The 23,839-nt window shown below is 40.5% G+C and overlaps 2 long non-coding RNA genes across 3 annotated transcripts; both read left to right on the forward strand.

Moving 5' to 3' along the window:
* The first annotated feature begins 1,646 nt into the window (after positions 1 to 1,646).
* On the forward strand, positions 1,647 to 20,724 carry LOC125904760 (uncharacterized). 2 transcript variants are annotated; one of them, XR_007451523.1, is made up of 3 exons: positions 1,647 to 1,777; positions 6,747 to 6,903; positions 19,944 to 20,724. It is a non-coding gene; the product is annotated as an uncharacterized LOC125904760 (long non-coding RNA). The 2 variants fall into 2 exon arrangements; XR_007451522.1 differs by having other exon boundaries at positions 1,653 to 1,777; positions 6,744 to 6,903.
* Positions 15,608 to 17,145, forward strand: LOC125904759 (uncharacterized). Its single transcript, XR_007451521.1, has 3 exons — positions 15,608 to 16,558; positions 16,680 to 16,826; positions 16,916 to 17,145. It is a non-coding gene; the product is annotated as an uncharacterized LOC125904759 (long non-coding RNA).
* Positions 20,725 to 23,839: the final 3,115 nt, after the last annotated feature.

Genomic DNA, 23,839 nt, shown 5'->3' on the forward strand with positions numbered 1-23,839 from the left:
AATGTTTTATGATACTATCGCTATTTTCATGTAGCGTTTTTGTGGTTTTATGACTCTGTAATGTGGTGGAGATATAGACAGTGCAGGCAGGGCAGTTGCACTGGGGCTCAGGGGTGAGGGGGCCCACAGAGAGTGGACCCTCCAACTGGTGGTCCCTTTTGATTCATTCAAATTGCCACCTTGGAAATATGCGTTCAAAGAAAAATTCACATTTAATTAAAAATGGTGCCATGTGCTGTATATGCCTCTGGAAAGGCAAACCCATCTCCATCATGGTTTTTCTTTTTTTTTTTTAAATAGTCTAGCGACCTATAACAAAATATGTAATAAAATATAATGCTTATTCTACATAAACTATAGATAAGGTTTAACAAACTGTTCAATTAAAGAACAGTATTTTTGTCCTATACACATACGCAATGATGCCTTCTAGGTGATATGTATGTCAGTTTTTATTGTCAAGTCTCTGTATGATCATGTGACGATAAGATTATACAGTAGCTAGCTTAGGTGCATATGGTCATAATTGTGATCGGTGGGATAATTTGTTGTATCTACCATTTATTGACTGAATTAACATTGTCTTTTGATGACTGCATCTCCTATGTAGTCATCAAAATTCGTTAGATGATGGAAGAGAAGGGGTGGTGAGGGGGCAACACATTCTCATCCCTAGCTGTCACATACTGCTGCTATGTCAGTGGCTTTTGACATTCACATATTATGTGCTAGGTATCCTTCTGCATTTGCTGTTGATGTTCCAGGACACGCTACCAGCGCCAGGATGTCAACAAAAGCAAATGGTTGAGTTTAGGCAACAATACCACGTGGTTAGGTTTGGAAAAAACACATCTTGTTTTGGCATTTGGGAAGACTTGACTCCCAGGTGAAAGTCCCGGCTTTGTTGGACCCAACCATCGCCCCACTCACCCACCCTTTACAGACTTTCCTGCTCCTTATTGCATCGTTACCAGCAAACCACAGAGTGACGGTATTCTACGACTTCAGAATAAGAACACCCTGAAGGGGGAGGTCATAATCACTGATAAAGCTGTTCCTATCATGATCTATTTGCATAAGTTCAGCATATGTATTAGAAAGCCTGCCTGGCAAATGGCCTGTCTATCCCTCATAGCCTATATCTCACCCATTGCTATCACAATCGCTGAAGACAGAATCTTTTTTTATTTTTTTTTTATTTTGACGGACAACTGTATGGCTGTATGCATTGCCTGGGCTGTCACCTAGAGCCCACATATCCAAAACTTCACTTAACATGAACCTAAACAAATTAACAGTAGAGTAGAAAGTTAGGTAGAATAACAACAATGTTTGTATTACTGTTGTTGCCGTCAATATGTTCACTAATTCTGTGACCACACTGAATGACGTTGAGTATTTGCAAATGCACATATCAATACTAGACACCTTAAAGATAATGTGTACCAAAATCACTGTCCTGACCCAGATTATTTTCAGTAATTGTAGAGTTTACGTAATTTCGATTTGCCCTTGAATGCATCCTGAGCCAGTTTCAGGTAGACACCCTAAGTGGCTGCGCAAAATGGCGGCGGCGGAACATACAGCGGAGCAGGTGTCTAAGTAAAACGTAATTAGACCCGGAGAGGTAAGATAACTAAACGAAAATTGAAGTGAGTTTGAGAAGAGTCAGCAGAGTTGCTAGTGACAGCGCTACTGAGTGCTGTTACCCTTTGGAGGAGGTTTTCACGGTGAGAAGCTGCGTTGGGTGTGGTCTCCAATTAACGTGGATATCCTGGTGAGTTAGCTCATTAACCCGGGAAAGAATCCTTTGTTGAACATGTCAGTGATATGCCATTTTTTTCAGTATGTATAGAGTAAAAAACAGTGAGGATATTATGCGTGAAATGAAGTTATGTGTACACTGTGGCCGATATAACCGAGCTGTTTAGCTGCCCACATTGTTGGCTGAATTGCGGCCTAGATGCTGGAAGCTAAGCTAAATGCTACATCCATAGCCGCTGCTCACAAGGTAATTACCGTATTTTTTCAAATAGTAGCCCAGGCGTTTATTTCACAAAATCGATTTGACCTTTGGCCGTTATTTGGTTACAGTTCCTGTCCAGTATGGTTTTTAGTGCAAAAATACTGTATAATGTAGGGGTGAGTTCATGTACAAAAATCTCTTAACATTTAGAGTGGGTCATTTTTTTCGTGTACACGGGTTTCACCGCTGGGTGGTGCTATTGCATTATGCCAGTAAAGCCCCAGTTATCCGAATACCAACCGAATGGGCCATTTAACCAACAGTTACAAGCCGCCACATCAAAATATCTGATGGTCCACCATCCCGAATCCTGGTCCCTGAGTCCTGACAGTGAGCTATGGCGAGCCTGTAGAAGCTGTTTTCCCAATGCATGGCAGTGATTTTCACCGGGGATGCACATGAGTAATTCAGGCTGACATTACCTGTTTTTCAGCGAACTCTTCTGGTAATTTTATTAAAAGGAATGGCATATAGGTCCACAGTAACTTATCATTATTATTATTATTATTATTATTATTGGGTCTTATAAGAGTGGGCTACAGTGAGTACCGGGCCATCAAATCACAGCATCCGTGGTGAGAGGACACAGAATTGTGTGCGCTTTTACGCACACGGGTCAAGGCGATCACGGATATTTGATGTGGGAAAGATGTAGCCAGATGTATTACCTGTTTTAGATACATGGCTGTCTGTCCGTCCGTAGCACGAGTCATGTGCACCACTTCACCACCGACCTGTGCTTAGAAGCGCAAACAGTCCCTCAAGGAGGGACAGCCATGAGGCAATGAATGGGGAAATAATCGCCCGGGCGTTTAATCGGACCGGTGTTTAATACGCAAAATGGGGTCAAACCCTGGCGGCTATTTGCCACCAGGCGACTATTTGGAAATATACGGTATGTGTAGTTGTAATATATTAAGTTAATATGTGTGCGCAGTTCAAACTGAACGCAGTGTGTGAAATGTGGAGGTTTTTTTTGTAATTGTGTCATTTTTTAAATACCTTAAACAGTATTTAATGAACTTTGGAGGTAGGTCAGTTATAAATGTTTCTTATTGCAATAATTATAGGGTTTCATAATGCGTGGCAGGAATTCACTGCCACCAGGTCAGCAGCCGTCAAATAACGACAGGATGCCGTTTTTACAAAATACAATGGGTCTCATTCATGAAAAGTGAGTAAATCTCTGTGTAGATTTGCACATAAAAGCCTATGCTACTAAAAACCTACTCTGGATTCAGGAACGCCGCGGGAAACTCAGATTTGATCGTAAACACGTGTGTATGATCATGAATGCTAATCCATCGTGCTCCTGGTAATCAGCAATTAGCATAAATCCCCGCCTATGAATAGCCAATGACCACAATATAAGGAGGTGTAGGTGCATCCCGTCGACCTGTCAGTCATGGCGCAAAGAAAGAAAGAGAGGGAAAGAAGAAAGAATTTTTCCAAAGTGGAGATTGAAATAATTTTGGGTGAAGTGGACTTAAGACAAAACATTTTATTTTCTTCAGTTAGTAGTGGTGTGACAGGGACAGGCAAAGCGAAGGCCTGGAGGGAGGTAACAGATGCTGTTAATGTTGTCTCCGTAGTACAAAGAACCATGTCAGAGGTGAAGCGTAAATGGTTTGATATGAAACTGGAGGCAAAGAAACGCGTAAGCACACACACAAAAAATACAGCAGCCACCAAACAAACAGAAGATTCATTTGTGGGGTTTTGAATGAAGTGGGAACGGGAAACCAGAGATGTTTAGTGCGTAATGGATAAACCCTAAATCAGTGATGGCTGTTGGAATGTAGAGCTATTTAACATTTATTTTAACAGATGGGACAACGTATAGCCTACAGCAGTTTGTATGCATCGTCTTCAAATTATTTGAATCTTAATAGCCTAAAGCTGTTTTATACAATGTAAATTAAAAAATTTTCAAATCAGATTTATTAATTCAAATGATCAAAAAGCCACCAAAAAAAGAAAAAAAAAAAACCGTGTTGTCTCAAATAATTGGCGTGTGCTCCTTCGTGGCTCCACCACCTGCTGCTCCTGCTGAACCCAGGCACCGAGGCCGAAGAGGCTGTGATCCGGCTGTCCTTACAGATATTTTTATTATCATCATTCAACATGTAGAAAGAATTAATTCACAATCATGAACCTAATCTGGATCTTAAACCTGCTAATTGCCAACTAATTTAACTAAATGTGTTATATTTTTAACATTTTGTCATGTTTAGATTATGTGTTTCAAAGGCATCTGTGTATTGTGTACATAACAGAGCGCTATACGAATTAAAATTGTAATTTCCAATAGTGATAAGCAATATTTATGTGCTTTACTAAATTTACACAAGCACTACAAGTGGTCAGGAGCAGGAGTAGATTTTGTTAGTAGCTACGAAAAGATCGGAGCTACTAAAATATTGATGACTGCGGACATGCACGTAAATTTCCATCTGCAAACAGTTTACACACAAATTCCTTCTGCTCACGTTTCATGAATGAGACCCAATGAGTTATTAGCAAAATTGAAAATGACACAATTCATAAAATTGGGCAAAAGACTGCAACAGGGAACCCCTACCACCCACCAATGCACCCAACAAAAGGCTTCCACAATTATCCACCGCAAACAGTTCAAAACTAAAGGCACGCCAATGAACATGGTAGCTGTCACCCTCTACTGGAGGCACTGCAATTTACACACTCAGTTTTTCCAACTGCAAACACACATAAGGTAAATACATAAAAAATATTGAAGGTACATAACTCGCCCGGTTAGCGAAACACCCACTGTCTTTTGTCTCTGAAACCCTGACTCCCTCCTGCCTGCTATCAGGCACGCCTGTTGCCGGATAAGTCAATCAGTCGCAGCGCTCAGGGTGTTTCTCAAAGTCAAGGATCGTTTGGTAGGATCCTGCAGAGGCAAGGCAAGAGTCCTCCCTAGCATTCAGTTGACACACATTGGAACAGGAGAAACGAGTGTCCCCACGTGATCATCATTAACCCTCAGCAGACTGAGGGGGTTTCAGTTACCGTGATAATTTTGACACTCTAATGTTGTTGTACATTTTTAAGCAAATGTATCAGTATTGTCAGAATCACGTGACTTTCTGGGTCATAATTAAGAGTAAGTCGAGTAATCTAAAGTAAAGACAACAGCTGTAAAGGTTCTAAATTATCATTTATTAAACAGACTCACAGAATCACTCTGTCATTTCAAAGTGATCCATATTTTCTGTGTCTGTCACCACACACTGCTACAATAACATGAATAGCAGATCTGATCTGATGAGCTGTGCTGCTCTGAAAGAGCTGGCCGCATAATCCTCTGAAATATGTTCACCTCAAAACAAATGAGTGATGCTTTGACCTGCAGGATATTCTAATGTGTCTACTCTGGCTGTTCTCCCCGCAGTTCCCCCCAAAAATACTCCTATTGAAGCTGACAGAATGAGAGCAATTATCATGTGGTTATCATGTGAATGGTGGGGGTAGGGGACACTAAGTGCACCTTTTCTGCTGTGAATGATTAATTTAAATCTTATGTTTTATCTAAATCATGTTATTTCAAAAAATCTCATGTGGCAGTGGACACATTGGAAAGTGTAAATTATGAAGTTTCTGTCAATATTTTTTTCACTCTTGTATGATAAAAACTCAGATGGAGACATTACTCCAAATAAATTACCTATTAATTTAAATCATGCCGAGGACCGACCGTCCGACCGTCCGTCCGGTCACTGTTGTGACCAATGGGATTAAATAGGTCAAAGACTGCAAATCAATCAGTGTGCTCCAGTCCCATTTTTCTCTTGGAATGTCTTATCACTTCTCAACAACATTTAACTTTGTCTTTGGATAAACACTCGTAGTCATCTAAGGTTCAAGGAATCCACCCAAGCACCTTTAAAATAGGCTGAGCTGGACCCAGACTGTGAAAACAGATTTACAGTGTTAATTAAGAAGTCCCAACACATCCTTCTGACTGGCCTTCAGGAATAATCCCCAGTAGATATACTAGTAGTCACAGAAACATGTTGTTCTTGACCATGTTGTGTACGTGTCCCCTTATTCTAGTATATTTCCACAAGGCAGATTTCATCTCATCATGTTTCTTCTTAAATGAATAATTTGCCAGTCAGTGTTGTGATCTTGCACGCAACACCCTTCTATTAAACTTAGAAACAGTGAACAAACAGAGGAAACCAGCGTCACTGAACCCTGAAAAGGCTAACTATAAATATGCTAGATAGTCTGGACCTTTCACGGTGAATAGAATCTGCACAATGCATGTGCTGTTTGATTAGCTACACCCACGTCTTCAAATCTATAATTAGTCAGCAGAATTATATAAAGTTTTTGTTGTGTTTCTTTTTAGCGCTTATTTCCTGTGTTAAATTTGATCTGACTCTAAAATCTATGGAAGAGAAGAAAAAAGTGCTAATTTTTTATCTGCTCAGCGATCTCAGAACATTACTGATTAATAGATATCTGATAGGTTTATGCTGCTCTCCACACAAAGCTATGATTCAGATGAAGCATATCTGATTTTACTGTAAACGATAAAAGTTTGCACGTTGTCTCCCATGTCTGAATGCGTTTCTACAGTCCACAGACACAGGCAAGCAAAGCGTTAATGTGCTTAAATGTGTTAGGCTTTTCATCAGTATGTTTCCAGGCCTTTTGCCCCTGTCTATGCTCACATCCCTACTTACAGCAGGTCTGGGAAAATAGCTGCACATACTATTTGGAAACCCAAGTAGACGTGAAGTTTTTGGCTGCTGTCTGATGAGGATGAGCTCCTAAATGACAGGATCCACATCCTGCTTGATTTCTGCCCCAACCAGGACTCCACAAAGACAGCACGCAGGTGCAAGGTATGTAACTCCATCTTGCACTGTATTAAGCAGAGCAGATGTGTGTCATAGATTTAGCCACAGCTGCTTGATTGAAAAGCATCTTCAGTGTATTCATTACTGTTTTAGATGACTGATCAGTACAAGGCTGTGACTGCATTCCCATCCCAAAAACATAGAGGCAGCTCTACCCAGGCTGTGCTCATGCACTGTTCAAACATTCTCCTGCAAAGAGTAATGCGCTGAAATGTATCCCAAATAATCATGTGCAGGGAATTTGTGTACAACCCCATGTATTTGGGAAGGCTGCAATCATGTGCAATGTGCTGACAGGAGGAAAGAAGGAAGCTGTAACATGAGGAGGGACTTTGGGGTGGTGGATGGGTCATAAAACACAAGACTGTCCCCTGGGACTTTCCCCAGGAAACTGGTGTTTGTAACTGTGAAATCTTTGAGTGAACTTTGAGTCATTTTGAGGTCACCTCCGTAACTTATCGTTAAGTACTTAACTTAAAGTTAAGTATGTAACGTCATTCGTGGGGTGCTAATTCATAGGATGATGTGCTAACTGTTGTATGAGGATACATTGCTCAACCAAGTTTGTCCATCTGGATATCCTGGTGATGATAGGTCATCCAGATGGACAAACTTGTTTCACAAGTAAAGAATTACCCAGTACCAGTACTATGGTGTATTAATCTGAACACTGCTTGGTAGGGGTGTAATGGTACACAAAAATCACGGTTCGGTACGTACCTCAGTACACAAGTCACGGTTCGTTTTTTTTTTCGGTACAGTAATGAAAAAAATAAACAACTATTAAATATCTTTTACTTATTGGTAACCTTATTAAAACATACCACCACAGCAGTTAACTCTTTTTACCCATTTTTTGAATGAAACAAATATATATAAAATCCTGCTTTTTCACATTGTTTGAATGAAAATAGAAATATAAAAGTGAAAAATAAAATCCTGCTGGTTTTTTTAACACATTTTTTGAATGAAAAATATAAATATACATTTCTGCTTAAAAAAGTTTAAAATAAAAAGCATAGTGCAGCTGGTCAGCTTTAAAACCTGCTCAGATTCAGTTTTACTAGGAACTTACTTAGCTTTCCCACTTTGTAAGTGCAGTAAACAAAACATGCTTATATCTAAAGTGCAGCTTAAACAATTTTACTCAGCTCCAATGGCGTTGGTTATTTCTTTAGCGCGATGGTCAGGGAAACGCTCTTTCTTTTTAAACGACGACGATATCGTAGTTTGCACCAGATTGCTTTTTCTAGTCGTGCCGGTTAACGTTCAAACTCGGGTGGTGTTGCTTTAGATGCGTTAGCATGTTAGACGTGTTTCCAAGTACATACCCAACTGCTGTTCTGCAGTGCCGGCACACTGCTTTTGTCTTGTCCACTTGTTTATTTCCATCTTCGTATTTTATCCTGAAACCAAAGTGTTCCCAAACGGAGGACTTAAGGTTTGCGGGTGGGTCTTCAGGTTCGTCAGGCTCACTTGCCATGTTGTCAAAATGCGAGAATGCGCTGCACAAAGTGAAAGCGGAGATTTACGGTCGGACTCGGTCCGTCACTCAATTATGTCCGTCGGGGAACTAGATATTTTAAATGGTTCGGCTTGCAAAAACGGAATTAAAATAAAACAAAATAAAATAATATCCTGTGCCCAATAATTCGGTACAGGGTCGTGCCGAACCGAAAGTTGCGTACCAAACGGTTTGACACAAATACAGGGCTTTTCTTGCTTTCAATGATAAGATGGTATGTAGCGTGAAGGGGGGAGCGAAAGATAGGGAGCGACATGCAGGAAAGGGCCACAGGCCGGAACAGCAAGGACTGAGCCCCTGTACATGGTAACAACAACGTTTAACAACGTTTAAGGACAGAGTGAGCTTTGTCAGCCTCCTGCTTGAGATGCTGCATGCCCAGCGAAGCTTTACTTCACCCAGTTAAAACCCTGAGCAAACCAGATGATGATAAAGAATCTCCGGTGGTGGAAACAGCAGGCAGTCAATACATCTGTGATGTGCAGCCGCATTGATAGAGAGCCCAAAGATGATGTTGATTCACCTCCAGTAGACACAGTTGACAGAGCTTCAGCCCTCATGGGCTCACCAGATGTAGCCTCAGCTACCAGTGACACAGATACAGCCGCCAGTTGCGTCAGTCTTGACAGCTTACCTGCTGGTGTAGACCGAGATGGCGGTGGTTCAGAGGCTGACAATGATGAAGCTGCACTCACCCCCACCTATATTGAAGCTTCAACCGCCTCTGCAACGACTGACCTGTTTAATGCCATTTCAGCTGACAATGGTACAGCAACAGCTGAGGAAGATACAACTGCACCAAACATGACTGAATCAGTTGAAGATGTAGTCAATAGTTTCTCTGATAGTAAAGCTCCTTATGCGCCTTTTTTAGCTGACTACACTGATGCTCACATGTACACTAGAGAAATAGATTTAAAGGAGAAGTCCGGTATTTTGCACTTTGAGCCCCATTTCTGGGTTTTTATGATGAAATAGGGTGGTTAAGACCAAAATTGTGACCATTGCTTTTCTGAGAATTTGGCTTTCCCCTGCCTGGCTTAACACTGCTGCCTATGGCAGGGGTGTCCAAAGTCCCTTCAACCGATTTTAAACAGCCCGCGGCTTGTCGCTTAAAAAAAAAAAAAAAATACTATTTGTGGCCCGCCACGTGGTATTGGTTAATCAAACACGTTCAGTTTGTAATTTTTCTGTTCACCTCACAATGGCAGCACTGTCACACAGTTTGTGGTTGGTAGACATGCAAAGTAGGACATCAGGAAGGAACCATGCAGGCGGAACTAATGTTTTCCTATGTAAACAGACGATAATCAGGGTCAGAGCATCTTTGGTAGCAGACCTAGCAGACATGGCCACTGCAAATAAGCGAAAAGTTGATAGCGAGGGTCGCCGCTTTAACGAGCGGTGGAAACTGGAATACTTCACTGAAAGCCAAAACAGTTGTGTTTGTCTCATCTGCCAAGAGACCGTCACTGTTACGAAGGAGTTCAATGTGAAGAGACATTTCGGGACTAAGGATAATTCATACCGGCAGCTGTCCAGCAGTGAACGGGAGGACAAAGTGAAGCAACTAGAAGCTAGCCTAGCCTCCCAGCAGCGGCTTTTTACTCAGGCCAAGGAGTCAACGGAAAACACCACCACACCACTGAAGGTGATTTTATGAAAGATTGTGTGCTGAAGATGGTGGATAACATTTGCCCTGAAAAGAAGCAGGAGTTTAAAAATGTGTGCCTTGCTCACAACACGATGTCCTCAGACATCAAGAGACAAGTCAGCAGCAGAGGGGCGAATTTTGACTTTTTCTTGCCTGCGATGAAAGCACCGACATCACTGACACGACTCAGTTGCTTATTTTTTTTGCGAGGAATTGATGATAATATGAACATTACTAAAGAACTGCTTGATCTCCAGAGTCTTAAAGGCCAGACCAGAGGAGTGGATTTATTTCAGTCCCTTTTTTCAGTTGCTGATGACATGAAATTCCATAGAGAAAACTGAGTGGGATAGCAACGGATGGCGCTCCCGCAATGGTGGGTGAACGACGTGGATTAGCCTTGCTGATATGCAACAAAGTCGGTGAGCACAGGGGCAATGCCATTAAACTCCACTGTATAATTCACCAGCAGGTCCTGTGTGCTAAATGTCTTAACTTTGAACATGTTGTGAAACCGGTAGTGAAAACTATAAACTTCATTCGTGCTAAAGCGCTGAACCACCACCACTTTCAGAAGTTTCTCCTGGACACGGAGGCAGAGTATGGAGATGTGATTTACCACAACGATGTGAGGTGGCTTAGTCGGGGGTCTGCGCTGCAACGGTTCTTCTCTCTCAGGAGGGAGATTGAACAGTTTTTGGCTGAAAAGGGGCAGCCAATAGGAGAACTATCGGATCCTGTCTGGCTGGCAGATTTGGCGTTTCTGACTGACATCTCGAAGCATTTGAATGCGCTTAACATCAGCCGGCAAGGGAAAGATGGCGTGATCAGCCAACTATACGCACACATCAAGGCTTTTATGACCAAACTCCAGCTGTTCAAAAAACACATGTTAAAGGAGGCTACTGCATACACTTCTAATTTAAATTGTAAATATTCTTATTATTGTATTGTTATAATTGATTTTATTGTGACACAATAACGTTAATAACAATAATAATAAAAATAATAATAATAGTAGAATATTCACAATTTATTTTTCGCTGATAAGTTGCTTATTTCATGTTGTTTCATAATTCATGTCAGAGTGCTGTGCCTTTGCAGATGTGCAAGAAAGGCTTTTTTGTTATTAATTATCGATAGCCTATTGAACTATTGATTTAAGGACTAACGTGGCACATAACTGACATAATTCCCTGTCAAATCACCCAGGAAAAGTGTAGCAACAACAATGTTTCAGTAGCCTTATTCAATGTTCAATCGGCACTGTCATTGTCATTTGATTTATGAACTCTAGATTTAGCAACATTGCATTACCAAACTCCAGCTGTTCAAAAAACACCTGTCACAAAGAGAGCCCAACACCGCACACTTCCCCACACTGCGAGAGGTAATGGACAGTTTTCCACGGGAAAACTTCGGTGCGCAAGTGGGAAAATATGCAACAGAGATTGCATCTCTCTCTGCACAGTTTAATGGATGCTTTCAGGATTTTGCTGTCATTGAAAAGGACATACTCCTTTTCTCGTCTCCCTTCTCTGTGGATCCCGATGATGCCCCACACAGACCTGCCAACCTGTACGCATTTTGCGTACCAGGCACGCATTTTGACATCAAAGTACGCTGGTACGATTTGATGCTCTAAAAGTACGCATATCACTCAATCGCGCATTTCGCCGGTTTCAGTGTATTTGTCTATGCAAGATGTTACTCAAGTTGATACCCGGTGAATATAGGCGCATAGGCGGAACGAAAAGATTTTGGCCAATCGGATTGCTGCATATTGCCGCAACAGCTTCTATCTTAGCAGTTAGCTTCTGTCTGTAAACAGTTAACTACAGTCTCATAGCAGTTAGCTTCTGTCTGTTAGCAGTTAGCTCTTATTAGCTCCTCACCGTCAGCTCAGACCGGAGCACCTTCTCACGCCCGTTTAAGAAATCTCACTCCACCGCTGAGTCCTTTTTTATTTATTTTTTTACGCTCTCTAGTGTGTTCACGTGTGTGTGTGTGTGTGTGTGTGTGTGTGTGTGTGTGTGTGCGCGCGCGTGCACGTGTGTGTGCGCGTCCAACGGGGCCAAACTCCGCCGTGCGCGATACAGAGAGCAGGGGAGGATTGTAAACGCGCAACCATGTAGAGACAGAAATGACACGCGGTCTGTAAATAAGATAAATAACGTGAGGCTATTTAGTTTGTTTAATAAAAGGACGAGGTATAGACCTGTTCTATAGGAAAGGTTACCTTAAGTGACTTCTTTGTGATCTGGCACTTTATAGAAAATAAAACTAAATAAAATTAACTTGACCTTCAAGGGGGGCGGGGTGGGGTGTCCCCCTAATAAAATGGTAGGGCAAACACTGAAGTAAATAGTGTCAGAGTCGCCTGTTGTCGATACATTGCTGGTGAGAATTGTACCAAGGTAAGCAAATTGCAGACAAATTTACATTCAACTGTGTAATGAAACCATGTGCCCTGCCTGAATAACTATAACATACTTATGATAAAAAGACTTTTTGTTTGATGAGTCTGCTGAATTTCTATAAGAAAAAAACAAGGCAATAAGAAGAGAGTAGTTCTAATAGGTGTCGTACTACACAAGAACATGATGAGGAATGCTAATGTAATGCTCTTGTCTATGATCTATTATCTATTTCTGTATGAAATTGCATGAAAATAGGATTTCGCCATGTGATCTTTCAAAATTTTCTCGGGGGAGAACCCCCCCGAATCCCACTTGAAATCTTTCTTTTTGTCACAACAGGACATATTACTGTATTTTTTAAGCAGATGATCAATACTATCATCAGATTGATGAAATTGACCTTGATCTGCGCCATAAAACAAATATTGGGCATCTACGGACGTATGTGGGGCTTAGGCCTATAGATATGAATATGTAAACGTACGCTTGTTTCTTCTGTTTGCCACATGTGCATATTGACTTTTATGGTAAAAAAAAAAAAAAGTGCCGCCGTGTCCACATATGTTCATGACCACGCACGAGTGTCTGGTAAGGTGGTACTCATAACCTTTCTTCAAGGTTGGCAGGTCTGCCCACATCACCTGCAACTGGAGCTCATTGAGCTGCAGTGTCATGATGAGCTGCGCAGCCGACACCAGCAGCTCTCGCTTGTGAACTTTTATCAGCAGCTGGATAAGGACAGGTTCCCTGAAATATGGATATTTGCCAAGAAAATGCTGAGCTTGTTTGGGTCAACGTACATGTGTGAACAGGCCTTCTCTGTTGTGAACCTGAACAAGAACCGCTTGAGGTCCAGATTAACTGATTCCCACCTATGTGATTTTTTACGCACCACAACCACCGCTCTCAAACCAGACCTGACATGTTTGCTGCAGTCGAGATCCCAGTTTCACCCAACTCATTAGTCCCGGTGAGTTGCCTGTCTTGTTGAGAAATATTTGCTGTGTTATTGATGAGCCGCTATGAGACGTGAGATCAAGTGACATGTGTTGTATTGTTTTTGTTGATAACTGAAGGTTTTATATTTCATGTTGATATTTCAGTTAACAGTTCAGTGCGCTTGAGCTTTTGGCACTTCTAAAATTGAACTTTGAACAACTGTTTATTGAAGATCTGTGTAAGTTATGGGGTAGTTATGTTAAAGGAGGCTACTGCATACACTTCTAATTTAAATTGTAAATATTCTTATTATTGTATTGTTATAATTGATCTTATTGTGACACAATAACGTTAATAACAATAATAATAAAAATAATAATAGTAGAATATTCACAATTTATTTTTCGCTGATAAGTTGCTTATTTCATGTTGTTTCATAATTCATGTCAGAGTGCTGTGCCTTTGCAGATGTGCAAGAAAGGCTTTTTTGTTATTAATTATCGATAGCCTATTGAACTATTGATTTAAGGACTAACGTGGCACATAACTGACATAATTCTCTGTCAAATCACCCAGGAAAAGTGTAACAACAACAATGTTTCAGTAGCCTTATTCAATGTTCAATCGGCACTGTCATTGTCATTTGATTTATGAACTCTAGATTTAGCAACATTGCACATAGACTTTCATTACCACCAAAATAACAACACCAGTTGATTAATGATATTGATGAGATATTAAAGTTTTGTGACTTAATTGTGTTACAGGCTGTTGGCGGGGCAGAACCTTCTATTTTCAAAGCTCCAGTCAACTTCTGTCAAGGACAGGCCTTCCTCCTCCAGTGATGTCAGTACGCCTTTGCATATCAAACAAATTGCTACTTCTACTAGTAGTAGTGGTACTGCTTCTACTATTTATCCTGTACATTTTTTGATTACTTACGACTTCTATACGCGTTTTGCTACATAAACCATTCAAATGTCAAAACATTTAGCTCTGTAAGGATTTACAGAGGTTTCTGTCAATATGTTGGATGTTTTTGTATTTTCAGCATTTTCTTTCATTTCAGCATCCACACGCATTTTCCACAGGAAATGCATTTTCTAGTTAATGTTGTTGTTACATTCAAATGTTCCTTTGCTTCACTTTTCAACAGCCAGACAGTTATCCAACTGAGATGTCTGAAATGGATGCCAGCATGTCTTCAGTCATGGAGGACCCAAAAGACATGAGCTTGAGCCTCAGTCAGCAGTCAACGTCAAGTACCACCTGCAGTTCAATGTCAAGTCCCTCAGAAACTCCAGGGGAGCGGGATGAAAGAAAATGGATTGTGAACGAGTCCAGCCTCATGAGACTATTCAGAACCTGTCGTGCAGTGTACCCATCTCTGACAAAAGAGTCATAACATCTGGGAGCCGAATAAAGGTGGAATGGACATGTATGAACAGTCATCATGACAAGTGGGCATTATGTCCTGATGCAAGAGGAATGGGATAGAATAACCTGCTCGTATCTGCTGCAACTCTTTTCACTGAAACTACATTTACAGAAGTACATGAGTGGGCCAGACTGCTAAACCTACAACTCATCAAGAGATCGCAATACTATTCCGTTCAGTCAGTCTACCTCATTCCTGTAATACACTTTGCATTCAAGGACCATCAATAAAACCTCATGAGGTAGCATTTGAAAGAAAAGGCTGAAGACAAGTCAATTAAGCTATGTGGGGATGCCAGGTCTGACTCACCAGGTGAGTGTTTTTGTGTTTCATGGTAATTTTTTTTTTTCTTGTAATACAATGACATGAGAGCATGGATTATTAGAATGTATGTTAGAAGTGTATTCCTGTGTAGTAAAGAGGAATGTCACACTAACATGTTGCCCTATTACATTTTCCAGGCTACAGCTGCAAGTATTCAACATATTCATTTCAGCTTGACTCTACTGAAGAGGTCATTCATTTTGAATTGTTACGGATAGGCCTAAAATATTTTTGTTCTAGTTATAAAACCATACTGGTCGACTGAAGTAGATGGAAAAACATAATCCAGAATTTGTTTTCACGTACCTTGTAGGATCAAAGAGGATTGGGTTGAACATCAAGCGATGTAGAAATCTATTGCTCGTTCCTTATTCTTCTCTCTTTTCAATGTGTAGGTCACTGAAGCTAGCAGTTCAGTCATCATGGAGTCCCAAGGTTTTAGGAAGGGTCTAAACAAGCTCGTCTTTACTGAAAGACTGGACATAGACCTCATCACCACAGATTGGGCCCCATCAGTAAGAAAAATCAGGGAGGAATTCCAAAATATCCACCACGAATCAGATCCGTGGCATGTTTCAAAAGGTAATTTGTTTTATCAAACCAATTTGTATTGTGGCTGACACAATTACCATTGTCAAATCAAGATTATAAACATCACTTTTCTGTAAATCTTTTGCTGACCTGTGCTATAACTTCCGTACATTAGGACAGCAGGTTGCACTGGGAAGGAGAGCCTTTATATTTGCTACACATGCACTTGCATTTCTTCAACCTATTTCTGTGTTTCGTTGTGATTGTACACAGGCCTTAAAAAGAAACTTGTAACACTCGCCAACAAAAGGGACAAAAGGGACCTGCAGGGCTGGCTTCAATCGATCCTCAATCATTTTAGTAGTAGTAGTAGTCTTTATTTGTCCCTGTAGGGAAATTGGGTTGCAGCAGGTCACACAAGGCTTTGGTTCGCTTGCTCATCTTGCAATGGGAGTGCAGAGGTAATTTCCCTAATTGACGGCATGGAAGATATGCATAGATAACATAAAAACACCAAAATGCAGTCACAAGACAATCCGATAGTCTTACAAGTAATCTTAAAATATAATCTTTTCTGTAGGAACTGAAACGACGGTGGACCTCACTCCTACACCATATATGTGGGGAGCATACATGGAAGCAAGACAGCAAAATGTGGGCATGCCCTCACCTTGCCCTAAGCCCAGATAAGGAAAGGAATAAGCAATGGCTCCACCTTGATTCCCAAGCGGACAAAAGGCTACTGTCAGTTGTCAAAGATAAAAGACTTCTGAAAGACCTTGAGCAGATGACTCACTTTAAACCTACTGGTACATAGCCTTATGAAGCATGTCTATGCAAAATCACTCAAGCATGTTAGAAATTCTATTGTTACAGGGCTTTGTTCACCTAGATAGCTCTCACTATCTAATAAATGACGTTCATTTGCAGGTTCTGTGGAGGTGTACCACAATGTTATGCTGAAGTATTTGCCTAAACAACTGCATTTCGGTTAGGATACTATGGTAGCCTGAACACAACTAGCCATCCTGGACAACAATTACTATGTACGCAGAGAGCAGGCAGTGACTTCACAAGGTATTGTGAGAGATTGTAAAAGTGGGCCTTTAATACTTTTTCCAATTCTGTTTATGTAATAATAAATAACTAATGTACTCTGTTTACAGGGACTCCAAGATTCAGTCTGTCATTCACTAAACAGAGCAAGGAATGGGTGGCAAAGAAAATCTACGAGCTTACAAGTCAGTACTTCACCAACCACCTGGTGGAATGTGTGTTGGAGAGAAGGGAGGAAAATACCAGAGAAGACATACCGCAAGTTCAGCAGCCTACAAACATTGCCACCAAGCAAAGACCCCCAAGGAAGAAGTAATAGGAAAGCATCAAACAAGATTCCTCAGCCACACGGATACTTGAAAACCTAAGCATCCGTACAATTACAAACTCTTTCAGTCACTTCCCACTTTATTTTTTACAGTGTGAAAATAGATTTATACAGTGTGATGTGCATTTTATTTACAAAAAAAAGGAAAAAATAACAAATAACAGCTTTTGTTGAAGTGAAGTTTATTGTTCAGTTCAGAGGTCAGAATAAATCCTCTATCTCCCCCGCTGTGAATCCTGCATACTGTCCCGTGGGGGATGGGAACGGGTCTCTGATGGCCCACACCACACAACTGGGCAGTGCAACTTGATTTTGACGTCCAAGTTGTTGACCCTTGAGGGCCCACTCCAGAATGGCTCTCTGTGCCACCAGTCGGTATTGTCTGAAAGTAACATGGATATTGCACAGATTCTGCATCAGTAAACCGTGATGCCAAGGTAGCAGGGAATAACAGAATGTTTGTTTTCAAGGGGCTGCTGCTATAGCCTAGCCTACATAGCCCATGTGTATTTAGCCCAAATATATGCTGTGACTTGGACGGACTTCTGAAATTGAAAAGGTTACATAGCCTACCTCTCCGATAGCTGCCCATTCAGTCCCTCGGGTGTGGGACGCTTTTTCCAGTTTATTTTACGGACTTAAAAATTCTCAGAAGAGGAGCAATGGTCACAATTTTGGTCTTAACCACTCTGTTTCATCATAAACAACCCAGAAATGGGGCTCAAAGTGCAAAATACCGGACTTCTGCTTTAAAAGGTTATTGGGCAGGATGTTTAGGGCCCTGTGCTGCAGTGCTTTGCAGGTGTTGAGGAATTTAAAAATATAAACTGAATCAAAGTCAGAGTTGACTATAAGCAAAAAGTAGTGGTAATTGTGTGTTTGTGTAGGCAAGGCAAAATTAATACAATTTAATATCAACTGAACTATTAATTCCAGTTTAATTAAAATAATATAATCATATAATTATAAAACTATAAAAACAAAACTGATGTGTGAGACATCAGTTTGTCTGTTGGCAGGCATAGTGATATCACAACAGAGCCTGGCTGTTCTCATGCACTCTTTGTACATTTCCCTATGAAAATAAAATCATATTTAAACGTGTGATAGTATGTCGGACTGCAGGATGTTTCCACAGCTCCACTCCCTCTGCCCCTCTCCTTTATATCCGCATACACACAGGTGACGGTCAGACTTTTCACATTTAAAATGCGCGACTAATGGAGGTTCTTTAACTATTTCGCTAACAAGTGGGTGAAATATGGAAAGAATACAATAAAGATGTGTAGAACGAGAGAGGATTAAAAGATTCGACTTCAAGAGGGGGACGATTCAAAGGTAGTCCGCAGAGCTGTTACACGTCATTACAAGTCTATCTCAGGTTTGCACTAATTTCTACATAGCACTCTCCTCAGTATGTGAATCACTAATTCATCTGTACAGTCTTCTGTTCAGCTGCTCATCTTTACAGATATGTTTGCTTGAAAGCATTTACTTAACATTAGAACTTAGCATTTTTATACCATCTTGTGTATGTTAATGCTAAGTTCTAATGTTAAGCATTTACTTAACATTAGAACTTAGCATTTTTATACCATCTTGTGTATGTTCATGTATTTGAGAGTTTTCTAATGGTTGTGTTGACATTACATTTTCCTCCGTGTGCCTTGACTGATGACTGTGATTGAAATCAGAAGAAAGCTATTGAGTTTAAAATAAATGTGTTAAAATGTATTTATTTTTTCCTGGTCCTTATTTTAAAAGATAATTATCGTTATCGATCAATATGAACCAGCTATGTCGTGATATACTTTTCAGCCATATCGCCAACCCTTACGTTCCCCAGGACTTTCTCCCAGAACCTTGTGAACTTTGAGTCATTTTAAAGTATGTCGTCACTATGTAACTTCTAACTTTATGTTGGGTACGTAACATCATTTGTGGGATGCTAATTTGTAAGTCAAACAAACGGTTCCGTGTACATTTGCGTATGATGTCATATGGACTGTTGTATGAGGATAAGTTGACAGAGCATTTGCGAATTTTCATGGTTCTGTCTTGTTCCTGACTGGTGCGTTTTGAGATGTTGTAATTGCCCCCCGTCACCCCTTCTTAAAGTTAGTATAATTAAAGTACTAATTATGCAGAACAGACTATAATATAAATATAAAGTTGTACTAAAGCACAGAACTTGAGTTAATGTCCTTGTAAATGTAGTGAAGCTGTATTTATTGTTTCTAAACTAATATTGTTTTGTGGTTTTATTTAATGATGCTCAGCTGTAGAATGTTTTCATAATCTTACAATACTTTTTCTATGTGGTACAGTAGTACTATAGTAGTATGCTTACACGTTAGGTCAGGTAGATGCTAAAATACTCTGTTGAAAGACTTTGCACCCCCTGCTGGTAAAGTTTAGAACTGTCTCAGAATTAATTCACATTAAAAGTTTTACTTTTCGGACCAGTCATGGGAAGATTTCCATAATCCTGCAGAATGATAATAGATGCATTCTTGTACTTGCAGCTTATTTTCATAATGTAATATAAAAACTGGCCACCAGTAATACAGTACATATTATAATAAATTAGGTTGGTGTTATTTATAGCCAAAATGATGGTGATGTAGATTAGATTCTTGCTAGACATCCTTTCATCCTTCCTCTCAAGAAAAACAACAAACCATACATAACATGAAGGTGGAAAAAGTGAAACAGTAAAAAACAAAAACTGGGGGATATTTTTGGTAGCAAGGGGGAAACCACTGTCCTGATAGTAGAACCGCCTACATTTTCCTTTTGTCACCCTGCAGGAAACAGACAGGAAAACAGTAAGCTCATCACTGCGGACACAGAGGCTGATTATACTCCGCCGTATCATGGTTTCACTCAAACAGTAGATAAGCCCATTGCCAAGCAATCCTGAAAAACAGATTGTGGGTGACTCATGATTATAACCCTCATTACTGACCTTTAGAAACCAGCACGGCAACATCAATCCATGACAGCTTTCAGCAACATTTAAAAACCACTTGCCTATCCATCTCCACACAGGCTCATTACAAGTTGTCCCAAACAAACTAATTATGCTGTTATCCAGTATAGCAAACTGCAAATTTGTTGATCATTTCAATGCAAATTTGGCCTGAAAATGTTCTCTAAAGGTTACTGCTTGAATGGGATGTTATATCAGATACCTATAAAGCCGTAACACCAGCAAGTGTTGTGGAAATTAAGAAGATTAGAGAAAGCTTGATACAGCATACTTTGGTTGTTGCAGCAGCAATACACATTGTATGATGATCGAGCCAGTCACTAAAAGAAAAAGTGTTGTTGTACATTTCTGCAAACCATGGATAGACTACATTTATACTATTTATATCACATCAGGGTAACCCTCTTTGGTCAGAGAATTGAATTTTGTTACAAGTCGTTGGTTCAAAGTGCCTGTTGTGAGGACCAAGCGATATTATAATATCTTGATGCCATCTACATGTTAAACTGTAGTTAGTGTTTAACTGTTACCTGCAGATTTCTAATCTGCACATATTGTTCACATTGTTTCCTTGTATTTTTGTCGCAAGCGCTGTTGAAACCCCCATTGAACTACTGTGTAAACTATATCCTGTTGGTGCTGGTGTCCAACAGTATTGATGTGTTTTGTATTAATCCTGGCTGAAAACCAATTTCCCTACAAGGGACAATAAAGATATTGAACTTTGAGACGCTGACTTTGTCATCAGGAGGTGGAGGGGATGACTGGTGGTATGTCACCTAGGCCTGCCAAGCTACAGAAACAAAACCAGCTGTGTTTTAGTGAGTCATCGCTGTGTTTCAATGTCTTTTTAGCCACAAACTGTGGGTGTTTTTAGAGTCTTGTTGCTGTGTTTCCCCAGTGGATTGTGCCCCAAAAAGCGGCTGTTTTTTACTAAGACATCACTGCATTTCCTGCTGGGATATCCATTGATCTATTTTCACACGCATAGCCGAGGCAGGGTTGTGGGGGCAGCAGGCCAAGCAAAGCACCCCAGAAGTCTCTCCCCAGCAACACTTTCCAGCCCCTCCTGGGGGACCCAAAGGCGTTCCCAGGCCATACAAGACATATAGTTCCTCCAGCGTGTTATGGATCTACTCAGGGCCTCCTACCAGTGGGACGTGCCCAGAACACCTCCAACAGGAGGCGCCCAGGGCACATCCTGATCAGATGCCTGAACTACCTCAACTGACCCCATTTGAAATGAAGGAGCAGCAGCTCTACTCCAAGTTCCTTACCGTATCTCTAAGGCTGAGCCCAGCCACCCCCCGGAGGAAACTCATTTTGGGGGGGGGGGGGTTGGGGGGGGCGTAGATGGACCTGTAAATTGAAGGCTTTGCCTACCAGCTCAGCTCCCTCTTCACCACGATGGTCCAGCACAGCACCTGTATCACGGCAGATGCTGCACTGAACCACCGCTCCTCTCGTGCTCCATTCTACCTTCACTCATGAGCAAGACCTCAAGTTACTTGGACTCTCTCGCTTGAGGTAGTGACTCACTCCCAACCCAGAGAGGGCAATCCACTGTTTTCGGGCAGAGAACCATGGCCTCAGACTTGGAGGTACTGCGATGGGGTTGGATTATCTGGTAAAATATGATGCACGTCTATAGTGTTGACTGTATATAAATCAATTACAGCCAAGCTCCACCTTGATCAACTACAACAGTAAAATGTCTCTGTAGGTTTATCACTGTGAGTGACGCATCTCACATAGACATTTGGTCATTTGATCAACTGTTGAAATATTATTGTTGATTATGACAGCTTTTAGTTATACTTTAAATGTAAGACCTAATTAAGTGTTATTGGAGTATGACATTCTACTAACCTAAAGGATTTGAATACCTCCTCCACCTCTACATCAATGTAATGTAATATAATAAGGCGTTCAGGCCTGTATTTCAAATCAAAGACACGGGTGACTTGTGAAGGTGTGCACAACAACAGTGTGCTAAGAAAAATGACTACAAAGGAAAATGTGCAATACGAAAATATAACAAAAGAGATAAAAATAAGCTGCAACAAATATACTGTTGAATATAAAGTATAAAGAACACCTTCAAATGAAAAGAGAAGGGATATGTGACAACGAGGGGGTTGTAGATGTTTTTCAGTGAAAATATAAGTCTGTGACACCTAATCTCAGATTCAGTTTAACAAAAACAAAGTATTATATCTGGTTTCAACACGTCATTTGCAAATCCTGATCATGTTCCCTTGTTTGTGGCATAAACACATCATTTGGCTTTGTCACAGAATAAAGCACAGAGGTGCTAGCTGTTGTCTGGGGGATTAAACATTCCTTCATACAAGTGGAAATCATGTGGATGCTATTGTTGGATAAGGTCACTGCAGTTGTCTTCGCATCCTTATGCTGAACCTTTCTTGGAACCAGACTCTCCGGTGGTTAGTTCAAGTGATAATACCAAACTTTTCCAAAGAAGTGAGGAATGAGCTCAGTTAAGATGTAGCTCACAAAGGGATATTTGAAATGACAGGGAGACGGAGACAATCTGTGATCGTGTGTAAGCTTGGAGGCTGATATTACAGTCTTTAAGGGATAAAAAGAATGATGCAAACCTCACATGATGCAATTTCATCCAAATGGTTACTTTACTTGTCAGTTTTATGGATGGTCTTGATTTTTGCTGTTGCAGAAGCTAGGTGCTGCTGCTTTTTTATTGTTGCTTTACAGCGACTGATAATGTGGTGGCTGACAGGATCATTTGGAAACAAAAGCAATGTTTGATACAAAGATAGGACCATGGTGAATTGCATCAAAAGTTAAATTCTGGAACAGTCACTTCCTGTCAGTTGAAATTGTATTGCTTATATTAAAACAGTCCAATTACAGCAACTGCAAAAACTTGGTTTCAAGGTTTTGCAGTAAAAAAAAAACAAAAAACAACAACCTTGAAACCAAGTTTTTCAGGCTTTTTATGACCTGACAGCTCAAACAGAAGACAATAAGTAAAGTTACAAAGTGAGTGAGAACAAAGTTTTCAGAAAAGTTTCCACTACTTGTAAAAAGAGTTTTGGAAAAGTACAACAGCGTTATCTGAGCAAATTTAACAGAAAGGTCACATCTCACAGACAGGGTTTTCTGCCAGGACTCAACAAAGTCTGTCTCAGTGATGACACATCGTCTGCTCATGGACTTACAGACACGCAAGGCAGCAATGTGACTGTACAGAACAAACACTTTCATGATGGGTAGACAGGTGGAAAAAGGTGTATGCATTCCAACATCGGCCACAGGGAGCATTATAGTGGCACACTGTCTCGTCATAATATTCAAGTAATAGTGTTTGCGATTGTGATGCCAGATAGAACATTCACTTTAATTTAACAGTCCTCTGAGTATTAACTGCTCCACAAAAGAGGTATGCTATGCATAGTTATGAGACAGAAGTTGGCAGTATAATGCCTCTATTGAATTGTGTGAACTTGCTGTGCCAGCTCCAAAAGCTTATTTTTCCCTCTTCAATAACTTTTTATTTAACAAAAATAGTGCATAATGGTGAACAAAATGCCAGGGGAGAGTTAACAAACAATAGACACATCTACTAATGATTAAATGGACAGAATCTGCAAGGATTCCCAAGGAAAAGCTACCAGCTTCATTTGAAGCATACAACATTATAAACGGGCCATTATTTATTATTCCCTCTGT

The sequence above is a fragment of the Epinephelus fuscoguttatus genome, linkage group LG17, assembly GCF_011397635.1.
Source record: "Epinephelus fuscoguttatus linkage group LG17, E.fuscoguttatus.final_Chr_v1".
NCBI lineage: Eukaryota > Metazoa > Chordata > Actinopteri > Perciformes > Serranidae > Epinephelus > Epinephelus fuscoguttatus.